At 40.7% G+C, this 14559-nt stretch overlaps 1 pseudogene; it reads right to left on the bottom strand.

The window, feature by feature from the left end:
• Positions 1–14019, bottom strand: part of LOC146369571 (NACHT, LRR and PYD domains-containing protein 12-like) — a 335320-nt pseudogene extending 321301 nt beyond the window's left edge.
• Between the last annotated feature and the right edge of the window lie 540 nt (positions 14020–14559).

The following is a 14559-nucleotide window of genomic DNA, read 5'->3' as shown; positions in this document are numbered from 1 at the left end:
AAATATAATGGGCATTTCTGATTATGTGTTAGTAAACTGTGAGTAAAGAGGCAACAGGTAACCATGACAATATTATAACTATTTATTTCCTGTTATAAAACAGTTGACGTCGTATAAATTTTTAAATATGAAAAAAGCAAGCTTTCATACTGTCCTTTTCTTCTGCTGTGAATCTTATTGTTTCACTGCTCAACTTGCTGGTAGAGCTGTCGTCATATTTATAGAGACTATAGATAAAAACTAATTGGAAAAATAAAATGAAAATCGAAATAATCCTGCACTGACAGGAATGACAGTTTGCAAATTCAGTAGTATGAACAAGTGTTTGCATATTTGATTTTCTAATCTTTTTGGATATTTGTCCATTTAAATGTTTCAGATTGTTAAACAAATTTAAATATTAGACAAAGATAACAGTGGGGTTGGGTTAATTAGAAACACTAAATTGTGAATGTGGGGGTGAATGCGAGTGCAAATGGTTGTCTCTGTTCATGTGTTAGCCCTGCAACAGACTGGCGACCTGTCCAGGGTGTACCCTGCCTCTCGCCCTAAGGCAGCTTGAATAGGCTCCAGCGCCTCCGCGACCCTGAAAAGGATAAGTGGAAGCGAATGGATGGATGGAGATAACACAAGTAAACACAAAATGAGTTTCTAAATGAAGGTGTTTATTATTAAGGGGGGAAAATTTTCAAATCTACACGGCCCCATGTGAAAAAGCGATGGCAAACACTTTTTCACACCACTGTACAAGCTCTGAAGTATAAACTGAATATTCACCACAGTTCCCCATCACTCCACAGGGTGAAGCTGCAGCTCAAAACACTACAACCACAACCACAGCCTACACTAGTTCAAAGCGCACTGATTCTCAGTGTTGTGTCATAAACAGAAATATTCTGCAGAGACTTTTTAAAGAATATTTAAATGAATATGGAGCAGAGGGGGTGGAGTCAGTGTGTGTCTGCAGAGAGTGTGTAGAAGGACAGAGCAGCAGCAGAGCAGTCCAGACATACTGCTGAGGAAGACATAGGAATGATGGTGGACTCTGCTGTGTCTGACAGCAGAGCTGTTCCCACAGCAGTTCACTCTGCAGCACTAACAGTCATCTGAACTGCTTCTCATTCCTCTGTCAGTCACTGCTGGATTAAACTCTGCTTTTCACTCCACCTCCCAGTAACATTGACCAGTTGGAACATCTCCCCAAACACAAGCTGCTGCTGTCCTTTCTTAGCCCTGGTAACTTCACTTCCAGCTGTAGAACGAAGAATAAAAGAACAGAGATGATAAATGAGTGTTTACAGAGGCTCTCTTCAGCAGCTGTCAGTCAGTGTTGCAGGAAATCCAGCAAAAAGAGCAGCAGGAACTTGGTTGTGATGGAGCAGCTGCGTGCCTTCCTCTCAGTTTTGGACTTAATATGCAGAACTAGAAACACTGTTGTACAAACTGCTGAGAGTCCTGAATACTTCATTACTGTACCAACACGTTAGTGATGGCTCTCTGTGTTTTCATGAACATCTCATCTATTTCTGAATCACTTTTTAATAAACAGAGACTGTCCCTGAAGATATCTGGATGAAACCCCTAAGAGAAGGACAAATATATATAAAAATATATATAAAATTCTTTTATATACAAAATGGTAGCAGAGCTTCTGTTCTGCATGCTAATAAATGCACTCTTAAATAACACCCAGTTAATATCTCTGCTTCAGTCAAATTTATCTCAGACCTGTCACGAAGATGAAGCTGATCTGTTGTTTAGTGTTAAAATGAATACAAAAATATGTGAGATCAGATTGGAGAGTTTGATTCAAATTGTATGGCTGTCAGTTAGAATCCAGCTTTATTTCTTGTAGACATGAACAAAACTTTAATTATCTTCACAGAACTTAAACACCTGATCACAAAAAGATTTTTGGATCATCTGACTGGTCGAATGTCGTCTGTCTCCTCTTACATCTTCAATGAATAAAGCAGGCACTGAAAAGACTGCAGTTTTACAGAAAACACAGGAGTTTTGCTTTCATACTAACTTTGTTTAGCACAATACTCCTGAAGCAAAGATGGAGTACACCCTCTACTGACCTCATACACTCTAGTCTGCAGTGTGGATTTTTGGCTAGATCAGAGAGCAGCTCCACATCTGAATCCTTCAGTTTATTGTTACTCAGGTGTAGGTGTTTAAGATAAGAGGGGTTGGATTTCAGAGCTGAGCCAAGAAGAGCAGAGCTGATCCCAGACAAACTGCACCACCTTAATCTGAATAAAGAATAAAACATGCATATAAAATGTGAGGAGAAAATTGTTAGAAGGCAAAGAAACTTACACTCAGATATCTATTTACATGTACATATACATGGGCGATCCCCCGTCACGGTCCGATCTGTTCTGCACCCACGTGTGCAGAACAGATGTGATCCAGAGGAAAACCGCCCAGGGCTCTTAGCACACTCTTTATTTATACTTCAAGCAAGTTTCCACAGCAGTAGGAGTGGCATGTATGGAACTGCCTTAAAAGGAGAGACCTTTAGCTTGTCTGTTGAAACAGGAGATAGCTTGGTATGTATAGAAATTTAAACATTCCCATAAAAGGAGAGAGAGAGAGAGAGAGAGACCGTTAACTTGTCTGTTAACACAGGAGGTAGTATCGTATGTCACCGTATTCCTCTACACATCTGGTTCCACTTTCCTTTCCTGTGGTGGTTCTAATTCTTCTTACTTTAAATGAAGCTACAACTAAACAATAATCACAAAATTAAAATCTTTCATCATAAAAGTATTAATAATTGAATCAGCTTTTCCAGTGATAAATGAGTGGATTAATGTCCCAATGAGCTCTATGTCTCAGTGAGGTCTACTTTCTAAATTGAGTAGAGTGTTTTCATAGATCGTTATCATGTCACTGGAGCAGCAGGTTCAGGGTGTGGTGTGAGGGGAGACTGATCTTCACAACCGGTGAACATTATCATAATTATTACATAATTATTATTATTGCATCATTACTAGCATAATCATGCCCTCCCTATTTCAGTAGCGGCCGGAGCTGGAGAAGGGAGCTTCATCTGATTGGAGCATCTGGCGCGAGAGGAGCTGGCAGCAGAGATCATTCTCTGGTGAGCCTGGTTAAGGAGAGAGAGTGGTTGGGGCCACAGGTGCCAAATTCCACCATTGCCACCTCTCTCCTTTGTGATAACAATCTTACACAGGCCCAGACAGCGGATGTTGCTGTGTTGCAACAGTGGCTTGCAGATGTGTTCTCCCCACTGCCGGCACTGCCAGGCCATAAGAATCTAATAGAGCACCATTTTGAAACGTGGCCCTACAGCTTCCCTGAGCAAAAGAGACAAACTGTGCAAAAGGAATTAGCTGAAATGATAAAGCTGGGAGTAACAGAAGAGTCACACAGCCCTTGGTGGAGCCCCATAGTTCTTGAAGTAAAGAAAGATGGGTCTATATGGTTCCGTGTTGACTACTGCGAGGTGTTATGGTTTGATGCTTATCCCATGCCCCGGGTCAATGAGCTCCTGGACGGGTTGGGCACTGCTTGTTTTTTTACAATGCTGGATTTAACCCAGGGCTACCGACAGATTCGCAGATGAACTGACCTGAGATGTTCCAGTCTGCAGTCTGGACTTTCCAGAAAACCACAAAGTTGCTTCACTCCAGAATCCTTCAGGTTGTTATCACTCAGCTCCAGATATTTAAGATGAGCGAGATTAGACTTCAAAACAGAGACCAGTGAAGAACAGCTGTTCTCTGACAAACCGCAGTGCCTCAATCTTGAAAAAAAGAATATAACATCGACAAAATGATGGATAATCTATCAGATGTTTTCTGGTTTTCATGTGAATTTCAGAGGATATTTTGTAAACAATAATTTACTTCATGAACTACTCACACTCATTTTGTGATAACAGACTATATCTAGGAAATCTGGGCAAAATATTAAAAGCAAGAAAGAAAATTCAAAACTTTCTGAAGATACACTCGCGATGCATTTGGTATACCTTCCTAGTATCTTGCTGATATATGCAAAAAACAATAAGAATTCAGGAATACTTTTTCACTGGATTGTACACACTTAAATGCACTGAGTTGCTGCCATGTGACTACATAATTTAAAATCTGCTTTAATTAGCAGTTTAACAGGTGTACCTAATGAAAAGGCTGGTGAGTGTAAAATCATGGTGCTAAAAGACAGTAAATGAACTGACCTCAGAGTTTCCAGTCTACAAAGTGGATTCTCCAAAAAAACCACAGAGCTGCTTCACTCCTGAGTCCTGCAGATTATTGTTATTTAGGGTCAAATGTTTCAGATAGGAGGGGTTGGATGTCAGCGCTGAGCCCAGAGAAGCACAGCTGATCTCTGATAAACGGCATTCCTCCAACCTTTATAAAAACAGAAGAAAGGATCAAAGTTTGTCAACAACATACTTCATTCAGTGTTTCATAATCAATTAAAAGCTGGGCTGGAGAAGATTTGGAATATAGAATAGCTATTTGAGGAATAATGGAGTCTTAAAAGCACACACACACACACACACTTCAATTTTATTTATATAGCGCCAAATCACAACAAAAGTCGCCTCAAGGCGCTTCATAGATACAGAGAAAAACCCAACAATCATACGACCCCCTATGAGCAAGCACTTTGGCGACAGTGGGAAGGAAAAACTCCCTTTTAACAGGAAGAAACCTCCGGCAGAACCGGGCTCAGGGAGGGGCAGGGCCATCTGCTGCGACCGGTTGGGGTGAGAGAAGGAAGACGGGATAAAGACATGCTGTAGAAGAGAGACAGAGGTTAATAACAGATACGATTCAATGCAGAGAGGTCTATTAATACATAGTGAGTGAGAAAGGTGACTGGAAAGGAAAAACTCAATGCATCATGGGAATCCCCCGGCAGCCTACGTCTATTGCAGCATAACTAAGGGAGGATTCAGGGTCACCTGATCCAGCCCTAACTATGTGCTTTAGCAAAAAGGAAAGTTTTAAGCCTATTCTTAAAAGAAGCTGGAAGCTGGTTCCACAGAAGAGGGGCCTGAAAACTGAAGACTCTCCCTCCCATTCTACTCTTAAATACTCTAGGAACAACAAGCAGGCCTGCAGAGCGAGAGCGAAGTGCTCTAATAGGGTGATATGGTACTACAAGGTCATTAAGATAAGATGGGGCCTGATTATTTAAGACCTTGTATGTGAGGAGCAGGATTTTGAATTCAATTCTGGACTTAACAGGAAGCCAATGAAGGGAAGCCAAAACAGGAGAAATATGCTCTCTCCTTCTAGTCCCTGTCAGTACTCTTGCTGCAGCATTTTGGATTAACTGAAGGCTTTTCAGTTAATCCAAAATGGCTTTTTTTTTTGGACATCCTGATAATAATGAATTACAGTAGTCCAGCCTGGAAGTAATAAATGCATGAACTTGTTTTTCAGTGTCACTCTGAGACAGGATATTTCTAATTTTAGAGATGTTGCGCAAATGGAAGAACACAGTCTTACATATTTGTTTAATATGTGCGTTGAAGAACATGTCTTGGTCAAACATGACTCCAAGGTTCCTCACAGCGTTACTGGAGACCAAGGTAATGCCATCCAGAGTAAGAATCTGGTTAGATACCATATTTCTATGATTTTCAGGGCCGAGTACAATAACCTCAGTTTTATCTGAATTAAGAAGCAGAAAGTTAGCGGCCATCCAGGTCTTTATGTCTTTAAGACATTCCTGAAGTTTAACTAATTGGTGTGTGTTATCTGGCTTCATGGACAGATAGAGCTGGGTGTCATCTGCATAGCAGTGAAAATGTATGCTATGTCTTCTAATGATACTGCCTAAGGGAAGCATGTATAATGTAAACAGAATTGGTCCTAGCACTGAACCCTGTGGAACTCCATAATTAACCTCAGTGTGTGAAGAGGACTCTCCATTTACATGTACAAATTGGAGTCTATTAGATAGATATGATACAAACCACTGCAGTGCAGTACCTGTAATACCTACAGCATGTTCTAATCGCTCTAATAGGATATTATGGTCAACAGTATCGAATGCTGCACTAAGGTCTAGCAGGACAAGCACAGAGATGAGTCCACTGTCAGAGGCCATAAGAAGATCATTTGTAACCTTCACTAAAGCTGTTTCTGTGCTGTGATGAGCTCTGAAACCTGACTGAAACTCTTCAAATAAGCCATTCCTCTGCAGATGATCTGTTAGCTGTTTGACAACTACTCTTTCAAGGATTTTTGATATGAAAGGAAGGTTGGAGATTGGCCTATAATTAGTTAAGACTGCTGGGTCTAGAGATGGCTTTTTGAGTAAAGGTTTAACTACAGCCAGCTTGAAGGCCTGTGGTACATAGCCGATTATTAGAGATAGGTTGATCATATTTAAGATCGAAGAATTAATTAATGGCAGGACTTCTTTGAGCAGTTTTGTAGGAATGGGGTCTAAAAGACACGTTGATGGTTTGAAGGAAGTAATTATTGAAGTTAACTCAGAAAGATCAATTGGAGAAAAAGAGTCTAACTTAACATCAATGGTACTGAAAGTAGCTGTAGATAATATTACATCTGTGGGATGATTATTGGTCATTTTTTCTCTAATGATAAAAATTTTATTTGTGAAGAAGTTCATGAAGTCATTACTAGCTAACGTTAAAGGGATGGTTGGCTCAACAGTGCTCTGACTTTTTGTCAGCCTGGCTACAGTGCTGAAGAGAAACCTGGGGTTGTTCTTATTTTCTTCAATCAGTGATGAATAGTAAGATGTTCTGGCTTTGCGGAGGGCTCTCTTATAAAGCAACAAACTATTTCTCCAGGCTAAATGATGATCCTCTAAATTTGTGACACGCCATTTCCTCTCCAGATTACGAGTCATCTGCTTTAGGCTACGTGTTTGAGAATTATACCACGGAGTCAGGTACTTCTGATTAGAGACCTTAGTTTTCACAGGAGCTACAGTATCCAGAGTCGTACGTAGTGAGGAGGTACAATTATTAACAAGATAATCGACCTCTGATGGGGTAGCGTTCAGATAGCTGCTCTGCTCTATGTTGGTACAGGGCATTGAAGATGATAACAGTGGGTGGATTATATTCTTAAACTTAGTTACAGCGCTTTCAGAAAGACATCTACTTTGATAAAGTCTACTCTCCACTGCTGTGTAATCAATTATTGTAAATGTAAATGTTATCAGGAAATGATCAGACAGGAGAGGGTTTTCAGGAAACGCTGTTAAATGTTCAGTTTCTATGCCATATGTTAAAACAAGATCTAGAGGGTGATTAAAGTGGTGGGTGGGTTCTTTTACATTTTGAGAGAAGCCAATTGAGTCTAATAACAGATTAAATGCCAAGTTGAGGCTGTCATTTTTAGCATCTACATGGATGTTAAAATCACCCACAATAATTATTTTTATCTGAGCTCAGAACTAAATCAGATAAAAAGTCTGAGAAATCAGACAGAAACTCTGTGTAAGGCCCAGGTGGACGATATATGATAACAAGTAAGACTGGTTTCTGAGTTTTACAGCTGGGGTGAACAAGGCTAAGCATCAGGCTTTCAAATGAATTAAAAGTCTGTCCTGGTCTTTCGTTGATTAATAGGCTGGTGTGAAAAATTGCTGCCACACCGCCCCCTCGGCCTGTGCTTCGAGATTTCTGGTAGTTAGAATGACTCGGGGGTGTTGATTCATTTAAACTAACATAATCATCCTGCTGCAACCAGGTTTCTGTAAGGCAGAGTAAATCGATTTGTTGATCAATTATTAAGTCATGTACTAACAGAGACTTGGAGGAGAGAGACCTAATATTTAATAATCCACATTTCACTGTTTTACTCTTTGGTTCAGATGTGGATACTGCATTGTTCTTTCTTTGTAATTGTTTATGTTTAAGTTGTTTGTTGCTGGTTTTTAGTTTGTTTTTTGTCTTTTTGGGAGCTGACACAGTCTCAATGGAGATGGGTTTTTGGGGGGGTAGCAGGAGGAGAGAAGCTGCAGAGAGGCGTGTAAGACTGCAACTCTGCTTCCTGGTCCCAACTCTGGATAGTCATATTTTGGGGGGTTTAATAAATTTGTCCATATTTCTAGAAATGAGAGCTGCTCCATCCAAAGTGGGATGGATGCCGTCTCTCCTAACAAGACCAGGTTTCCTCCAGAAGGTTTGCCAATTATCTATGAAGCCCACATCGTTTCTGGGACACCACTCAGACAGCCAGCAATTTAAGGAGAACATGCGGCTAAACATGTCACTCCTGGTCTGATTGTGGAGGTGACCAGAGAAAACTACAGTGTCTGACATTGTTTTGGCAAAGTTGCACACCGATTCAATATTGATTTCAGTGACCTCCGATTGGCGTAACCGGGTGTCATTACTGCCGACGTGAATTATGATTTTACTGAATTTACGTTTACCCTTAGCCAGCAGTTTTAAATTTCCTTCAATGTCGCCTGCTCTGGCCCCTGGAACACAGACACACAGACACACAGACACACAATGATAGTAGCTCAGTATGGATAATTGAACCACAGAATATGAAAACAAATGACCATTAGGATACTTAGGGTGTACCAGTATAATGCTCATATCTGTTGTTTAGGGTTTCCATCACTTTAACATTATAATCTCAACAAACAACCAAAACATGATGTCTGACCTCAGAGTGTCGAGTCTACAGTGTGGGCCCCTCACAAGGTCAGACAGTTGTTCTGCTCCTGAATCCATCAAGCTGTTGAAACTCAGGTCGAGGTTTTCACATGGAAGCAGTTAGACTTCAGAGCTGAGACAAGTGTAGCACACCTGGTCTGACAGTTTGCAGCCATACAATCTACACAAAGTATAGAGCATGTGAATAAAACCATTGATTATACAGCTGTCAGTCTGCCCCAGGGCAGCTGTGGCTACAACTGTAGCTTGCCTCCACCAGTGTGTGAATGTGAGAGTGGATGAATAGTGGAGTTGTAAAGCGCTTTGGGTGCCTAGAAAAGCGCTATATAAATGTAATCCACGATTATTATTATTATTATTATGTGTTTTTAAATGTGGCTGTTCACAATACTGTCCTAATCACTGACCGTTTCTGAAATAAAATTGAATGACATTTCCCTTCAACGTTACACCATTATGACAGTGTCACGGTTCTGGGTCTTTGTGACCCAGCATTTTGAGTTTTTGTATTTTTTATATTATGGTTTATTTTCTGAGTCCTTGGTTGTACCATTTTGATTATTGTCATTTCCCTAGGTTTCAATTACGGCTGTCACGGGTTAAGTTCTTAGGTTTTGTGTGATGGCTTCCCTGTGTTCCGTGTTATGTCTACTGTGCCTTTCTCTCCCATGTTCCAGGTCCCTATGTTCTGTCTCCCCAGTCTGTTAAGTTTACATGTCTAGAGTTTAGTTTGTGTGTTTACTGTTTTACTTTGAAGGTATGTGTCTCATGTCATTGTTTCTAGTTTTGCTTCCCTTGTCTTATCCGGTCCAATTACTCCCAGCTGTGCTCTCCTTCTGTGTCTCATTTCCATAGTTATTCCTCAGTGTATTTAAGCCCTGTGTTTCTCTTTGTTAGTGTCGCGTCCTCCCTCATAGCTGTGTGTGATTAGCCCCCTTTTTTTTTTCTCCCCCTGTGTATGATTTATTATTAGTTTTCCCAGTTTAGTTTTGTATCGTTTGGCCTTGTTTTCAGCAATAAAGCTGTGCTTTTGAGTTCACGTTCCATCTCGGTGAGTTTTGCATTTGAGTCCTCTCCTGCCTACACACAGCCGTTTTGTGACAGACACCTACATTCTTCACCGTAAACTACGACAAATTTTAAACACAGCAAAATTGTCCATAAAAATAAGTAACCATAGGACACCTGAATTAAAAAACAAACAAACAAACTTTCCTATCTCAGATTACTGTGAGGTAACCTTTTTCTTTCTTTTTTTTAAACCTAGAGAACAGAATTGTTGATTTTATCCTCGACTATTGGTTTGGTGTATGGATTGTAAAGGACCCAATTTGAAAGACACTGGAGGCAGAGCATTCTAACTAAAACCAATCTTCAGTAGCCATATCTAAAAGGAAAACCAGTACTGAAAGTACTGAAAACAGAGATTACTAACACATAAAATATCACACTAGGCCACAAATATATCCAATGCATCACCACGGGGGAGGGGGGCAGAGACAGGGAACATTACATTCATCACACAGCACAGGTGTCAGTTTATAAGGGACTTGCTTAACACTTCAAACTAAGGCACATTCAGTAAACTGACCTCAGAGTTTCCAGTCTACAATTTGGGCTCTTCAATGCAGCAGACAGCAGATCCACTCCTGAATCCTGCATCACATTCAAGCTCAGGTCCAGCTCTGTCACATGGGAGTTCTTGGCCTTTAGAGCTGAGGCTATGGTTTCATAGTGAGTCAGTGACAGTTGACATCCAGAAAGTCTACAATGACAGATACATTTTTAAAAATTTGTTATAAAGATAGCACGTTTTTCATACATTTCATGTGGAAATGGGGTGCTCACGCACAAATCTGTGGTTATCTTATATTATTTGCCCACTAGATGTCCTCATCAGTTCACTCCCTTGTCCTTTGCCCTAAAGGCCCAAAGGTGTACAAATGCAGATATGATAATCATGTAGATTTGAATTAGGTGTGAAAAAGTGATGCAATGGTGGCCTTCTGATGCTAAGTCACCCAAAATGACATTGCACCTAAAAACTTAGTCAATAACACTCAAGGCAACAACAAGGCAAAGACAAAACAAACAACCACAACAATGAGAACCACAGTCACATTGTTTTATTACTGCATCCATCCACTTATGCTGAGCCCATCCAGAATGGCCGAAAACCTCACACTATCTAAGGGAGAGGCCAGGTCTAACAGTATTCTTTCTCAAATAATGGATTAGGCAAAATAAATGTAAATAATAGCAATAATTTCAGTAACAAGGACAACCTTTATCCTTATATCATTGTACATTATATGCAATACCCTCATTCTTTTATCACTACAAAAGATAAATAAAAAAGATAAAACACACACACAGGAAAAATAATCAACCACAAAAAACAAAAACAAAAACAAAAAAACCAGAACAGCTTAATTAACACTGATTTAAGATGTTAATCACGCCTTGTCTCACCGAGCCTTTCTGCAGTTCCTCACAGCTGGAATCAATTTCCATTTTCCCACCAATGTTGTGTTAAACTTCCACAGATCCAACTCATCCAGAACCTCTTCAAATGTTTGCAGCATTATGACCAGAAAAGTGCACTGGGACTCCGAGAGGGCTCTCCCTAATTTGGTCTTTGACCTCAGGAACTCTTGGATTTCCTGATGCAATGTGTGGTCATTCATCTCCAACAGACAGTAGATGATGTTGATGCTTCTGTCCGGAGACATGTTGTAAATGTTCATTGTCGTCACATTGTTGATGACTTGCTGGGTGATTGATAATGCTCTGGGTCTGTCCTCTGTTTGACCCCACAGGCCTCTGAAGTTTCTATAGCTGTTTAGTGTCATTGTTTGAATTGAATTCTTTGAATTGAAAAGGTCTATGAGTCTGTCATTTATTTGCGTATTTGTCTCTGTCTGACCAAGCAGATCTCCTAAGAGTCTCTGGTTGGACTCCAGAAAGAGACCATGAAGGAAGAAAACAAACAGGTCCAGGTGGCCATTTTTACTTTCGAGGGATTTCTGCATGATTCTCCACAAAAATTTATCCAAAAAGAATATATCTGTGGATGATGTTGAATAAGATACTAAAGATTAAGGATAAATACAAAGACCATTTCTCAGGAACTTCTGAAGCACTTCTGTCTTCTGGTTGGTGTAACAGTGAAACATGTAGACTGCAGCCAGAAACTCCTGAAAGCTCAGATGAACAAAGTAGTAGACTGGTTTCTGAGAGATACCACATTCTCTTTTGAAGACATTTGTACAGACTCTTGAGTACAAAGAGACTCCTGCACCATTGATACCATGTCGCTCCATGTCTTCTCGGTAAAACACAATGTTTCCTTTCTCTAGATGTTCAAATGCCAGGCTTCCCAGCTTCAGAATATCTTGCTTATCAGTCTCCATCAGTTTTTGTGGACGTGTTTTATGTCCCTCATGGTACTCATATTTTTTTGGTTGAATTAGTAGAAAATGTAAGTACATGTCAGTCATGGTCTTGGGCAGCTCTCCTCTCTAGTCAACATGTTCTCCAGAACTGTAGCAGTGATCCAGCAGAAGACTGGGATTCTACACATGATGTGGAGACTTCTGAATGTCTTCATGTGGGAGATGATTCTGCTGGACAGCTCTTCATCATTGAATCTCCTCCTGAAGTACTCCTCCTTCTGGGCGTCAGTGAAGCCTCGTACTTCTGTTACCCTGTCAACACATGTAGGAGGGATCTGACTGGCTGCTGCGGGTCGAGAAGTTATCCAGATGAGAGCCGAGGGAAGCAGATTCCCCTTGATGAGATTTGTCAGCAGCTCGCTAACTGATGACTTCTGTGTGACATCAGACACGAGCTTCACTTTAGTGAAATTCAGTGAAAGTCTGCTTTCATCCAGGCCGTCAAAGATGAACAAAAGTTTGCAGACAGCGAGTTGCTCTGCTGTGACCTTTCGTAATATTGGATGAAAAACATCAAGCAGTTCCAGAAGACTGTACCAGTCATCTCTGATCATGTTCAGCTCCCAGAATGAAAGTAAGACCACCACATCAATGTCTTGGTTTTCCAAACCTTCTGCCCAGTCCAGAGCGAACTTCTGTACTGAGAATGTTTTTCCAACTCCAGCAACACCAGTCGTAAGAACCACTCTGATGGGTTTCTGTTGTTCAGGTAAGGCTTCAAAAATGTCTTGGCACCTGATTTGAGTGTCATGCATGGGTTTCTCCTTGGAAGCCATTTCTAGCTGCCTCACCTCGTGCTGGGTATAAACAGTTTTAATTTGTCTCTCTGTGATATGGAACTTTGCATAGATTCCCTGATAGACAGTTCCACTGCCCGTTTCATCAGCTCTTTCAGTCACATGTTTATATTTCTTCCTGAGATCAATCTTATGTTCATCTAAAAGCTCCTGAAGGCCAGCATCTTCTGAAAGATAAGAAAAACAATCAAGAACAAAGAAAGAATTTAATATTGATTTAATATCTGAACAAAACACCAAAAAATAGTTTTCATAAATAAGCCCTTCAGCAGACAGATATTCAGTCTTACTTTGTATACAGCTGCTCCAACTTGCTATCTGTGGCTGTGGACATGAAGAAAAATTATAGTGCACACAAACAAGGAAATTGACTCACTAGTCAAATAAAGATTATTCTGATTCTGACAAGTACAAAAGACAATAAAGTCAGAGCCTTCATCGGGAATTAGATGTCGATATGGCAAACAACCCTAAACACCAACTTCAAGCCAATTGCAGAAGTTATCACCATTTACAAAGATATGCTCTATCCCCACTGCTGTTCTGGATAGTCCTGATAGCCCTCAGCCAGATCATTAACAAGACTGGTCATGGATGCCAACTATGGAAGGGACTAAATATCAGCCACCATCTCTACATGGATGACATCAAGCTGTTTGCCAGGAGTGAATGAGACATTGATTTGTTGATCCCCACCACTAGGATCAACAATATCAGAAAACATTAAAGTAGTAATAAGGAGAAGTAAGTTAGTCAGAACTGAGAGGATTGTACTACCAGAAGCATTACATTGTAGAAAATGAGGATAGTTACAAGTACCGTGGAATCCCACAGGCTATACCTTTGAAGAGTAAGGCAAGTCCTGAGACGTTAGCTTAATGGGAAGAATAATGGACAGCTACACCCTGCTGGTTATCAGATGCCCTGCTTGGACAATAAGCTGGCCATAGAAGAAAATAGACACCACTGACAATAAGACTAGAAAGCCCCTGAAGGGTTACGTGCAAAATCCAGCACCCTGAGACTATACACCAAGTGGAAAGAAGGAGGCCAAAGACTAGTGAGTGTAAGAACTACTATCCAGGATGAAACGAGAAAGAGCCATGAGTACATCAGAAAGATGGCCACAAATTATCGCATATTTTGTGAATACCTCAGGTAGCACAAACCTGTAAAATAAAAGGAGCAAGGAGAGAAACTATTATAGAAGGACAGTCGACTGCACAGCAAACACCAGCAGATAGAAGAAGTGGCTAATGGCTGGATTGGAAGATGGCACAGAAGCAGTAATTGTGGCAGCACAGGAATGAGCTCTGGGTCTGAGATCAATAGAGGCTGTGGTCTACCACACCAGCAAAAAACCCAAATGCAGGCTGTATAGAGATGCCCTTGAGATAATCCAGCACATAACAGCTGAGTGCAAGATGCTAGCAGGTAGTGCATACATACAGAGTATACAGGAACATCTGTGCAGAGTATGTGCTTGTCCCAAGGTTAAGATGGTGGGTGTGAGGAGAAAACTCTTAGGAGGCAAAGAAACACAGACTCAAAGATTTTTACATGTACATGGGCGATGCCCCGGCACTATCTGTCCTGTGTGCGCAACAGATGTGACACAGAGAGAATCACGCGGGGCTCTCAGTAC

This window comes from Perissodus microlepis, chromosome 17 (genome assembly GCF_051167445.1).
Source record: "Perissodus microlepis isolate ML-2025 ecotype Zambia chromosome 17, ASM5116744v1, whole genome shotgun sequence".
Classification (NCBI taxonomy): Eukaryota; Metazoa; Chordata; class Actinopteri; order Cichliformes; family Cichlidae; genus Perissodus; species Perissodus microlepis.
Note: the sequence above shows the minus strand (reverse complement) of the source record. Positions and strands in the feature narration are given on the sequence as shown.